We start from the raw sequence: 10333 nt of genomic DNA, 5'->3' as shown, positions 1-10333 counted from the left end.
TGTGGCGACGGCGGAGGTCATCGTGGCTGGACGAAGCTGCTGAAGTGGTCGCTGGAACTGCTGCTGCTGTCGTGTGGTACACGGAACAGTTCTCAAAGAGAAACTGGACCGAGACCCATTTGGCCGCCGAGTTAAAGCTATTTATAACAAACTATTGGCTCACCAGATGGTAGAAATATACTCTATCACGTGACCTTATTAGGGGCCGTGATTGGTCAGTTTGCGTTCTGGCGGGAACGGTTCGAAGAAGTTGCCGATTCGAATAATGATCAGTCACGTGATGACAAGGTTAATGTTTTCCCCTACGTTCGCGTTTATTTATATTTAAATGAGAAGATTGTATGTAATGGCGATAGTAGTTTGTATCTAATGGCGGGAGGTAGTTTCACTACATATATATATATATACACATATACACATATACATATATATATGTACAACATATATATATGCACATTTCTATATATATACATACATACATACATATATATATATATATATATATATATATATATATATATATATATATATATTATACATGTATGTGTGTGTGCATTTTATTTCGCACATGCATGGGTATATTTTTACAGTTTTTATATGTATAATTTAATCATGTATCTACACGAATTCCCGTATATATCATTCAACCATGGTAGTGGTTGAATATATTCTCAAGTACACTATTTCGTCAATCGCAACACCTTCCAATCTTCGCCACTAATTCAGTTCTCTACTAAATTGCAAACTGTCAATAGTTATAAAGTGGATACCTCCTCAGCTACACTTTGGCATAAAAAGTTTGATATTTGGTTCAGTAGAAAAAAAAAGTTACATCAAAATTTGTCAAACCTCAAGTGAGCAGTAAGGCAGTTATCCATCTTCAATTAACATAATTTTTTTTAATTTTAAATTAAGAGTATACTTTTCTTAGGCTTAAATGATAAAAAAATGCACGAGGAATTCAGAATCGTTAGTCGCATTGAACAAAAATTAGTAGAAAAACAGTTATGAGGTAAATGTTACGAAATTTAATGTCAGGAAGAAGTAACGCTTATGCAATACGAATAAAGAATATATTTCTAAAATGAATATTTACATTCTAAGGCGGTGAGCTGGCAGAAAGGTTAACGCGCCAGGCGATATACATAGCAGTATTTCGTCTGTCTTTATGTTTTGAGTTCAAATTTTGCCAAGGTCGACTTTGACACAGATTATTTAATTAATTTTTTTTTAACTAAACACTTTCAAACTTCTGATACTGGTAGAATATGTCACATAGAACAGGGTTTATTCTTAACGTTTTTGACAAAATTTTGTATTTTAGAAGCGGTATTTTGTCTGTCTTTACGTTCTGAGTTCAAATTCCGCTGAGGTCGACTTTGCCTTTCATCCATTTTGGATCTATTCAACTAGACGTACAGATTATTTCATTAATTTTTTTTTAACTAAACACTTTTAAACTTCCGATACTGGTAGAATGTGTCACATAGAACAGGGTTTACTCTTAACGTTTTTGACAAAATTTTGTATTTTAGAAGGTATTTCGTCAGAAGTTACAGAGTGACAATGGACAAATTCGTGTTTGATAAGTGCTAATACACGAAATTCTCAGCTTTTGATTTACTCTCTAACTTCTGCTGATGATATATATATACATATTACATATATGTGTAAAAAAATCTCATCACACAATCGAACTAATGAAAGAGCCTCGATATGCTAAAAGTATCCCCCTACCTAAATCACATGCCCATTGTATGTAATGCCCTAGATTATCCCTAAAAAGATGGTTTGCTGAAGGCTGGAATGTTTTTGATGATAGGTTTGCAGTATCGAAGGGATATACTGTTTATGTTGCATGTCTCGTTTCTCTGTTTGTTTGTTTGTTTTTTTTTTTCGTTGTTCAAAAAAAGTTTGTTTTTTGTTTTTATGTTTTCGTTTCTCATTGTGTTTAACATTTTTTGTGATGTCCTGTACCCATATATGCATGTATGTATACATATAGATGTAGATATGTACATATATGTATGGATATATGCATATATCTATATTATTTATATTATTATATGATCGAACGCCACGCATCCATTTCCAAGTAAGTATATATATATAAAGTGAAGTATATTTGCCATTTAAATGTGGCTGACCCCTAAGGGTGGATGTTACTGTTGCTTTTAGCCCCAGGAGAACATCTCCTCCAGCTGGCTTATCGACACACTTCTGTGTCCTGTCTATTTTTGCCAAGGGAAGTTATCCCTCCCATCTTGATCTGCGATGATGGGAGGGATAACTTCCCTTGGCAAAAATAGACAGGACACAGAAGTGTGTCGATAAGCCAGCTGGAGGAGATGTTCTCCTGGGGCTAAAAGCAACAGTAACATCCACCCTTAGGGGTCAGCCACATTTAAATGGCAAATATACTTCACTTTATCGTGCAGTTACTGTTAATACCTCGTTCAGAGATTTAACATTGCTTATATATATATATATATATATATATATATATATATATATATATATATATATATATATATATATATATATATATATATATATATATATATGTATGTATATATATATATACATACATACATATATATATATATATACATATATACATATATATGCAATGTATGGATAATTTATCCTGATCACGCTATTTATTAGCATTATTTCTCTACCTTTCAATACATCTCAACGCTTCTAAAACAAACTTTGTTTATTTACTTTCATCGTAAGATGAATTTAACGTTAGCATCTTATGAAGCTAAATTTATAAGTCCTAAAATTGCGGGTGAATACGTTGCTGGGCAGTTTAGCTTAATGGTAAAGCATTTTACGTGTACTCACAAGGATGTGAGTTCGAATCTCATGGCTGGCCGGTAATGTATTTTTCTGCAATGTATGGATAATTTATCCTGATCAGCTATTTATTAACATTATGACGCGTTTGAGAATTAAAAAAATTATTTCTTTACCTTTATATATACATATATATATATATATATATACTTATAAATCTATGTATATATATATTTTCAAGCAGTCTCACCAATTCAGTTTTAATCGACATCAAATTTTGTTTTTTTTAATTATGTTCGACTAGTGATAAGCTACACTTAGACATAAAATATTTAAAATCTGGTGCAGTAGAACAAAAGTTAAGAGAAAAAATGTATAGAGCAAACTGGTTGATAACGCTTAACATGGACACTTTGAATCCACACCATTCTTTTAATTTAGATTAAGAATTATTATATTTATGTTATTATGAAAGAGAAAGGTTAAAGGAATATATTGGTAAAGGTTTCGTAAAATTTTATCAATTAGAGAAAAAGATATTTAATCTTAATTCTCAAATGTTTATCAATTTTTGCGTGATATTTAAGGGACACTACTCACATATGAAAGTAAACTATTTCTTTGGCGCGCACACAACAAAAGATAAAAGACAACACAAAACGATACAAAGTTCTAATATTTATTTTCATTAGTCTAAATCATTTTTCATAAAAAATGATTTTTTTTTGCTAATTTTTTTTTTTTGTAGTATGGATTTTTAAATCCATTTTTGAATAAATTATTTTAATAACAAGATTATTTAATAAAATATTTTAATTTTTTTTATTTTGTCTCTATGAACAGTACTGAATCATGTAGTAGGGTTGTTCAGAAAAGGCAAATAACAAAACTCTAATATTTGGACAGTCAATTTTCACTATTTAAAATTTTTTTAAAATGGAGTTAATTATTTGCATGCTAAAAATGACTATTTATAATTTATTTATTAATTTTATAGTAAATATATAATAAAAATTTTTATTGCCTTCAGAATGTTTACCATTTTACAAAATCAAATGAGAAAACTGGACAAAACAGAGAACTTAATTGAAAAAATTAAAAAGAAAAAAAAAGAGAGAAAGAAGAAAGAGGAAACGTAAAAAAAAAATACAAATTCACCACCTTGGGTTGAAAAGTTGGGGGTGCTGGGAAATCTTTCTAATGGCTATTGAGACACGCCAGCATGCTTCCAGCATTGCCGCAGGTGATGGCGAGGCTGATGTGCTGGAACAGCCAAGCGCCCTCACGAGCCTCACCAGTTACCTCTGCAAGGTGAGTTGCCAGTGAAGACCCCACCAAACATTTCAAATGTCACAGGATGGAAAATGTAGTTGGTCAACAGATCGCAGTATTTCAGGATTTTGTTCTGCTCCATCACAGAAGGTGTGGATCTCGCCTGACCGCAGCATCCAGGATGTGAGAAGCAAAGGAGTCGCTAACTGTGACATCCCAGACAAGGCATCGGCCTTGTGGCCAGGGGCACAGGGTGAGGCCGTCAGGTCTCTTCCCATCACGTCTGGACAATCCAGATGGTTCCAAGATGGAGGGGATGTTTGCCTAGGCCAAGCTCTTCTTGAGTATCAGGTTCAACTCCGTATGACGCACGAAGCGATCAGCATTCCGACAGCAAGAAAGGCTATAGAGGCCTGTGGAGTCGAGGAGCCTGCCACAGTGACAGATCAAACCTGTGCATGCGTCAACTCTCATTCTATGGGCAATTGAGACACAAAGTTCATCCAAGCTGAGTAGGCCACCAACATTAGCCACAGGGATGGCATCAATCCAGTCACCTGAGTATTTGGCACAATCAAACAGTAAGCGACACCTTGAAAACTGTAGAGGGAGTCGAAGATGGCCTTCGAAATTATGTTGTCCCAAGCTCTCTGACTCCGACAGTCCTCCACCTTCTCAGGAGCAGACAAGCCCAATTCCCTCCAGTGTTGGAGAGATTCATCCAATTCTCCGTTGGAATTGGTCCATGTTGGAGAGGAGAGGATGTTGCTCACCAGGGTGGAGCAGGCATGGGTAGAGGAAAGGAAGCAGGAGAGAGAGAGGGACAAACACTTACGAAGACCAAGACCTCCAAATCCCTTGGGCAATGCAGCCTGATCATGGGACGTTGGAGAGGTTTTTTTTTCTTAGTGAAAATCGTGCAGGTGTTAATATAAAAACTTACCGAAAGTTTTACAGATTTTACAGTTCCAGTGATGGATTGGATCTGTAGTCTTTGAATTAGCTTTCTCCTTTCTGGTTTTGAGAAGTCTAATTTCTCAAGATTGGTATTTAGGGAGTGTGTTACATATCCCAGGGCTCCAATAATTACAGGTATAAACCTGAACTTGTAATCTGGATAGAGTAACTGCAGATTTCTCAATAGTTCAGCATAGATGTTCTCTTTTTCACTGATCTTCAGCTTTATGTTAACATCTGCTGAGCAGTTAATTTCCACAATTGCGCATAGTTTCTCTTCTCTGTCCCAAATGATTATATCAGGTCTGTTGTGCTTTACACATATATGTATGTATTATCATACCGTATCATGTATATACATACACACACACACACACACATATATATATATATATATATATATATATATTACATTACAGATCTATATCTACCCTAATTTCACCAAATCCAAAACTACTTACCTCCCTTACACATAATCTTTTTACTCGAGGACTAGTAGACCTAACACCGTTCAGTAATCGGTGTGCATTCAAAGCAATGAACTTTACGAAACCGGTACGCTTTTGAATCTCTTTAACAATCCACAATAATGACTTTTATTACTTTTATTCCTACCTCAGTTCATCTAATTGTATATATCTATCGTTATTTTTCATAAAAAACCTTTACTTTTTTTGATTTCCAATGTGCATTTTCGCTTATTTTTCTTCCTACTCCACCCCCTATATATATATATATATATATATATATATATATATATATATATATATATATATATATATATATATATATATATATATATATATATATATATATATATGGGAGAATTATGCGAAAAAACAACAACAGACGAGGACAGGATGTATTAGTATGACGCTCGGGAATACGGAAAGTCTTTGACGTTTCGAGCTACGCTCTTCAACAGAAAGAATACGGAGACAAGGAGAAAAACACGGAGAAAAAAAATTGAATAGTGTCCAGTCAACGGTCAATCATAATAATGGCTGATCATAACAATGGCTGACTGGAAGTTGGAAATTCTTTTTTCAGGAGAGCTAAGAAAAGGGGGAGATAACAAACGGTGATCGAAGAACGAGGGGCTGTGTGTGGGAGATAGAATGCTGGTGATCTTGACGTATGTAGTGTGAAAATGGGGAAGGGAGAAAGCAGTTGGTCAGTTGTAGTGTGTGCGTGGTGTGATGCGAGGGTATTGGTGTGGTGTGATGTGAGGGTGTTGGGAGGTGGGGAAGGCATGGGTGGAGAGAGGGGGAGAAGGTGGGTATGGGGGGAGAAAGAGAGTGACAGAGAAGAGAGGGAAGAGGGGTATGGGGGAGAGAAAGAGAGTGAGAGAGGGAAGAGGGGTATGGGGGAGAGAAAGAGAGTGAGAGAGAGGGAAAGAGAGAAGAGAGTAAGAGTGAGAGAGAGGAAAAGAGAGAAGAGAGTGAGAGAGTAAAGGTGAGAGAGTAAGAGTGTAGAGTAAGAGTGAGAGAGGGGGGAGTACGAGAGAAGAGAGTAAGAGAGAGGAGAGAAAGAGTAGGGGTGAAGAGAAGTTGGAGTGAAGAGAAGTAGGAAGAGAAGTAGGAGCGAAGAGAAGTAGGAGTGAAGAGACGTACAAAGAAGTAGGAGTCGGAGCAGTGGGGGAGGGGGAGAGATGGGTGGTAGGAGGGAGGGTGGGGGAGAGAGACAGGAGGAGGGGGTTAAATGAAGAGGGGAGGGGAGTTGAGCCCATGTGGCGCAAAGGAGCGGAGAGAGAAGACCAATCCCTGTTCACGGCGCAAACGGGAGTCCGGATGGCCCCTGTGCATGGACAATCCAAACACAGACAGGTGTTGCTGCAAGGAGTGGCCGGCAGAGCGGAAGTGGCGTGACACCGGGGTGTCATTGCCAACGTTGATGTCTCGGAGGTGTTCCGCGAATCGGTCGGCCAGGCGGCGCCCCGTTTGTCCGATGTATAGGGAATGGCAGAGAGAGCAGGAGAGGCAATAGATGAGGTTGGTAGAAGTGCAGGTGAAGGAGTCGGTGATATGATAGGGTCGGTGATGGGTGCTGGTGAGGAGGGTGGTGTTGGAGAGGTAAGGGCAAGTGCGGCAGCGTGGGCGGGAGCAGGGGAACGAGCCAGGTTGGGAGGTTGGGTTGGGGAAGAAGCTGTGGACCAAGAGGTCCCGTAGGTTGTGGGCTCGTTTGAAGGAGAGGAGGGGTCGATTAGGGAAGATGTGGGAGGTGGAGGGGTCGGACTGGAGGCGCCGAAAAGCTCGGAGAATGGAGCGTTGGAGGGGTAGGGTGGTGGGATGGTTGGTGAGGGGAAAAGGGAGGCGGGAAACGGCAGGGCGAGTTCGGGGGGAGAGAGCAGATGCACGGTCCACAGAACGTGCTCTGGCAAGGGCGGTGTGGATGGTGGTGGGTGGATATCCTCGCAGGCTAAAGTGGTGAGCCATGAGTTGAGACTGAGTCTCAAAGTCATGGCTGTCGCTACAAAGTCTGCGTAGACGGAGGAATTGGGAATAGGGGATGGAAAGTTTTGTGTGTCTAGGGTGGGAGGAGGAGAAGTTGAGATAGGAGTGTGAGTCTGTGTGTTTGTAGTGGATGGAGGTGCTAAGGGCGGAGTGGAGGATGCTGACCGAAATGTCGAGAAAGGGGACAGAGGTGTCAGAGACAGTACAGGAGAAGTGGAGGGCAGGATGGAAAGACTGAACGAAAGAGAGGAACGAGTCAAGATGTTGGCGGGAGAGTGAGGTGGCACCGATACAGTCGTCGATATACCGACCGTATAGTTCGGGAGTAGGACCAGTGAAACTGGAGAATATTTGGGCCTCAACATAACCAACGAAGAGGTTCGCGTAGTTGGGGCCCATTCTCGTCCCCATGGCCACTCCCGAGAATTGCTGGTAGATATCTCCCGCGAACGAGAAGCAGTTGAGAGATAGGACAAGTTCGGCCAGACGAATGAGTGTGGAGGTGTCGGGTTGTGGGTTGGGGCGTTGGTCTAGAAAAAACTTCAGGGCACGCAGCCCCTCGTCGTGGGGGATCACTGTATAGAGGCTCTGGACGTCTAGAGTGAAGATAAGCTTAGAAGGGCCGGGAGGGAAAGAGAAAGAGTTGAATAGACGATGCGCGTGGTTAGTGTCATGAATGTGGGAAGGGAGAGAAGCCACTAGGGGGGCGAGGACACGGTCTAGGTATTTTGAGATAAGCTCGGTGGGGCAGTTGCAGGCGGAGACGATGGGGCGGCCGGGGTTGTTCGGTTTATGGATCTTGGGGAGGAAGTAAATGGTGGGGGTGCGTGGGGTGCGAACAATAAGGTTGGAGGCGGTGGCGGGGAGACAGGAGGAGAGGATGAGGTCATGGATAGTGGAGGACACAGTCTGTTGGTAGCTGGGCGTGGGGTCGGAGGGCAGAGGGCGGTAGAATGAGGTATCTCGAAGTTGACGGAGAGCTTCGGCCTTGTAGAGGTCCGCGCGCCATACCACCACGGCTCCACCCTTATCAGCCGGTTTTATGATGATGTCCGTGCGGCGTCGGAGGGATCGAAGGGCCGAGAGTTCGGCTGGGGAGATGTTGAGTCGAAAGGGACGCCTGGAAAAGTTAAACCGGCCCACAGCGCGTTGGCAGGCGCCCGCGAAAAGATCAACTGCTTGGAACTGGCCAGGAGAAGGCGTCCACTGGGATGGTCATCGGCCCAGGTCAGTGAAGCAGTCCTCGTTGGGTGCGGGTGGTGTGTTATGGAAAAGCGCACCCAACCTAACGCGGCGCACAAAGCTGTGGACATCAGCACGGGTTTGAAATTCCTTGCAGGATGGAGTGAGTGGGATGAAACGAAGACCCCTATTGAGGATGGAGCGCTCCGCCTCAGAGAGAGGAAGATCTGGGGGAATGGTAACGACAGGCTGAAGTGGAGAAGTGGTGGGTGGAATAGAAGTAGGAGGGGCGGTCGGGATGGTGGAGGGCTGGGAGGGAGGGGTGGAGTGTGTGTGGGAGAGACAGGGTGGTTGGGTGTGGGTGGGGAATGCACATCAGGGAGGGAGAAGGGTGGTGGAGGGGTTGGGGTAGTGGCATCGGGTGTAGAGGAATGGAGGAGTGAGTGAAGTTTGCGGAGCTTAGTGTCGGTAAGAAATGCATGAAAGAGATGATTAAGTTGAATGATAAAGCGCAATGTATTGTGAGCATGGGAGGGTGACAGAGAGGAGAAAAATATGGAAAAGGCTGGAGGAAGAAGGCGGTCGATAGTGTGGATTTTAGAGAGATTGGAGCGAATGGTGGCCCGCATAAGGCGGTAGGATGTGGTGCGGAGTATGGGTAGAATGGTGGTAGAAGAGTGGAGAGTGGGGTGGAAATGGAGGCGGAAACCCTTAGGGATGAGGCGGTGATGTAAGCAGCGACTGAGAAACGTAATATGACTAGAGTAACGAGTCTTCTTGAATATGAGTAAGGAGAGTCGTATAGTAGGTTGAAAGTATAGAGAGGGAAGTGTGCGGAGGTATAGTTTTAGGCGGTTGTGGAGAGTGAGTTGGAAAGATTTGTAGTCAGGCATGATGGAACGAGAGAGAAAAGAAAATTAGACGTGGGAAGGAGAATTACAATAGGTGTGGTGGAAAAAAAACAAGCGTGATGAGAAAATTGGACGTGGAAAAAAGGAAAAAAATGTTTTAACAGGTGTGGGGGAAAGGGGGAGGTTGTTTTCTGTCCGCCACTACATTCCTCCATGGTACAAGTTTAATTTGTGTATACAAATTTAATTTGTGGTCCGTGGGAAGAGCCATTTTAACGATGCGTCCTGCCCTACTCTTCGAAATGCCTGTGTTAGAATGGGGGTAGCTGATGAAGGAAAATGTTCTCTATGTGGCCTGTGTGTGTTCTGTACTCTGGTTATTATTGGTTTTTTGTCAATGTTTTGTTTGCAATGTCCTGTACCCAGATCTGCACCTATATATACAGGTAGACGTAGGTATGCACATACCTGTACGTATATATGCATATACTCATTTATTATTTGTTTTTATATATATATATATATATATATATATATATATATGTATATATAAATGGATGAATGAATTATCCTTTGTTTACAGTTAACGCGGAAAATTCAATAAACAGTTACCAGGGTAGCAAAATTCACGCAAATAACAAGGATGTAGCGACCTATTCAAAGGTAGAAACTCCGGGTTAAGATGTAGTAATTTGTATAAGTAAATAAATGGAGTTGAATGCAGATGTAATTCAAATTCTTTTACTTTCAACATGTTTCTAATACAACATTAGTTTTATTCCAAAGGAATAAACGGTGTAGAATAATGTAATCTTC

Source organism: Octopus bimaculoides, chromosome 4 (assembly GCF_046866305.1).
Source record: "Octopus bimaculoides isolate indiv1 chromosome 4, ASM4686630v1, whole genome shotgun sequence".
Taxonomy (NCBI): Eukaryota; Metazoa; Mollusca; class Cephalopoda; order Octopoda; family Octopodidae; genus Octopus; species Octopus bimaculoides.
Note: the sequence above shows the minus strand (reverse complement) of the source record.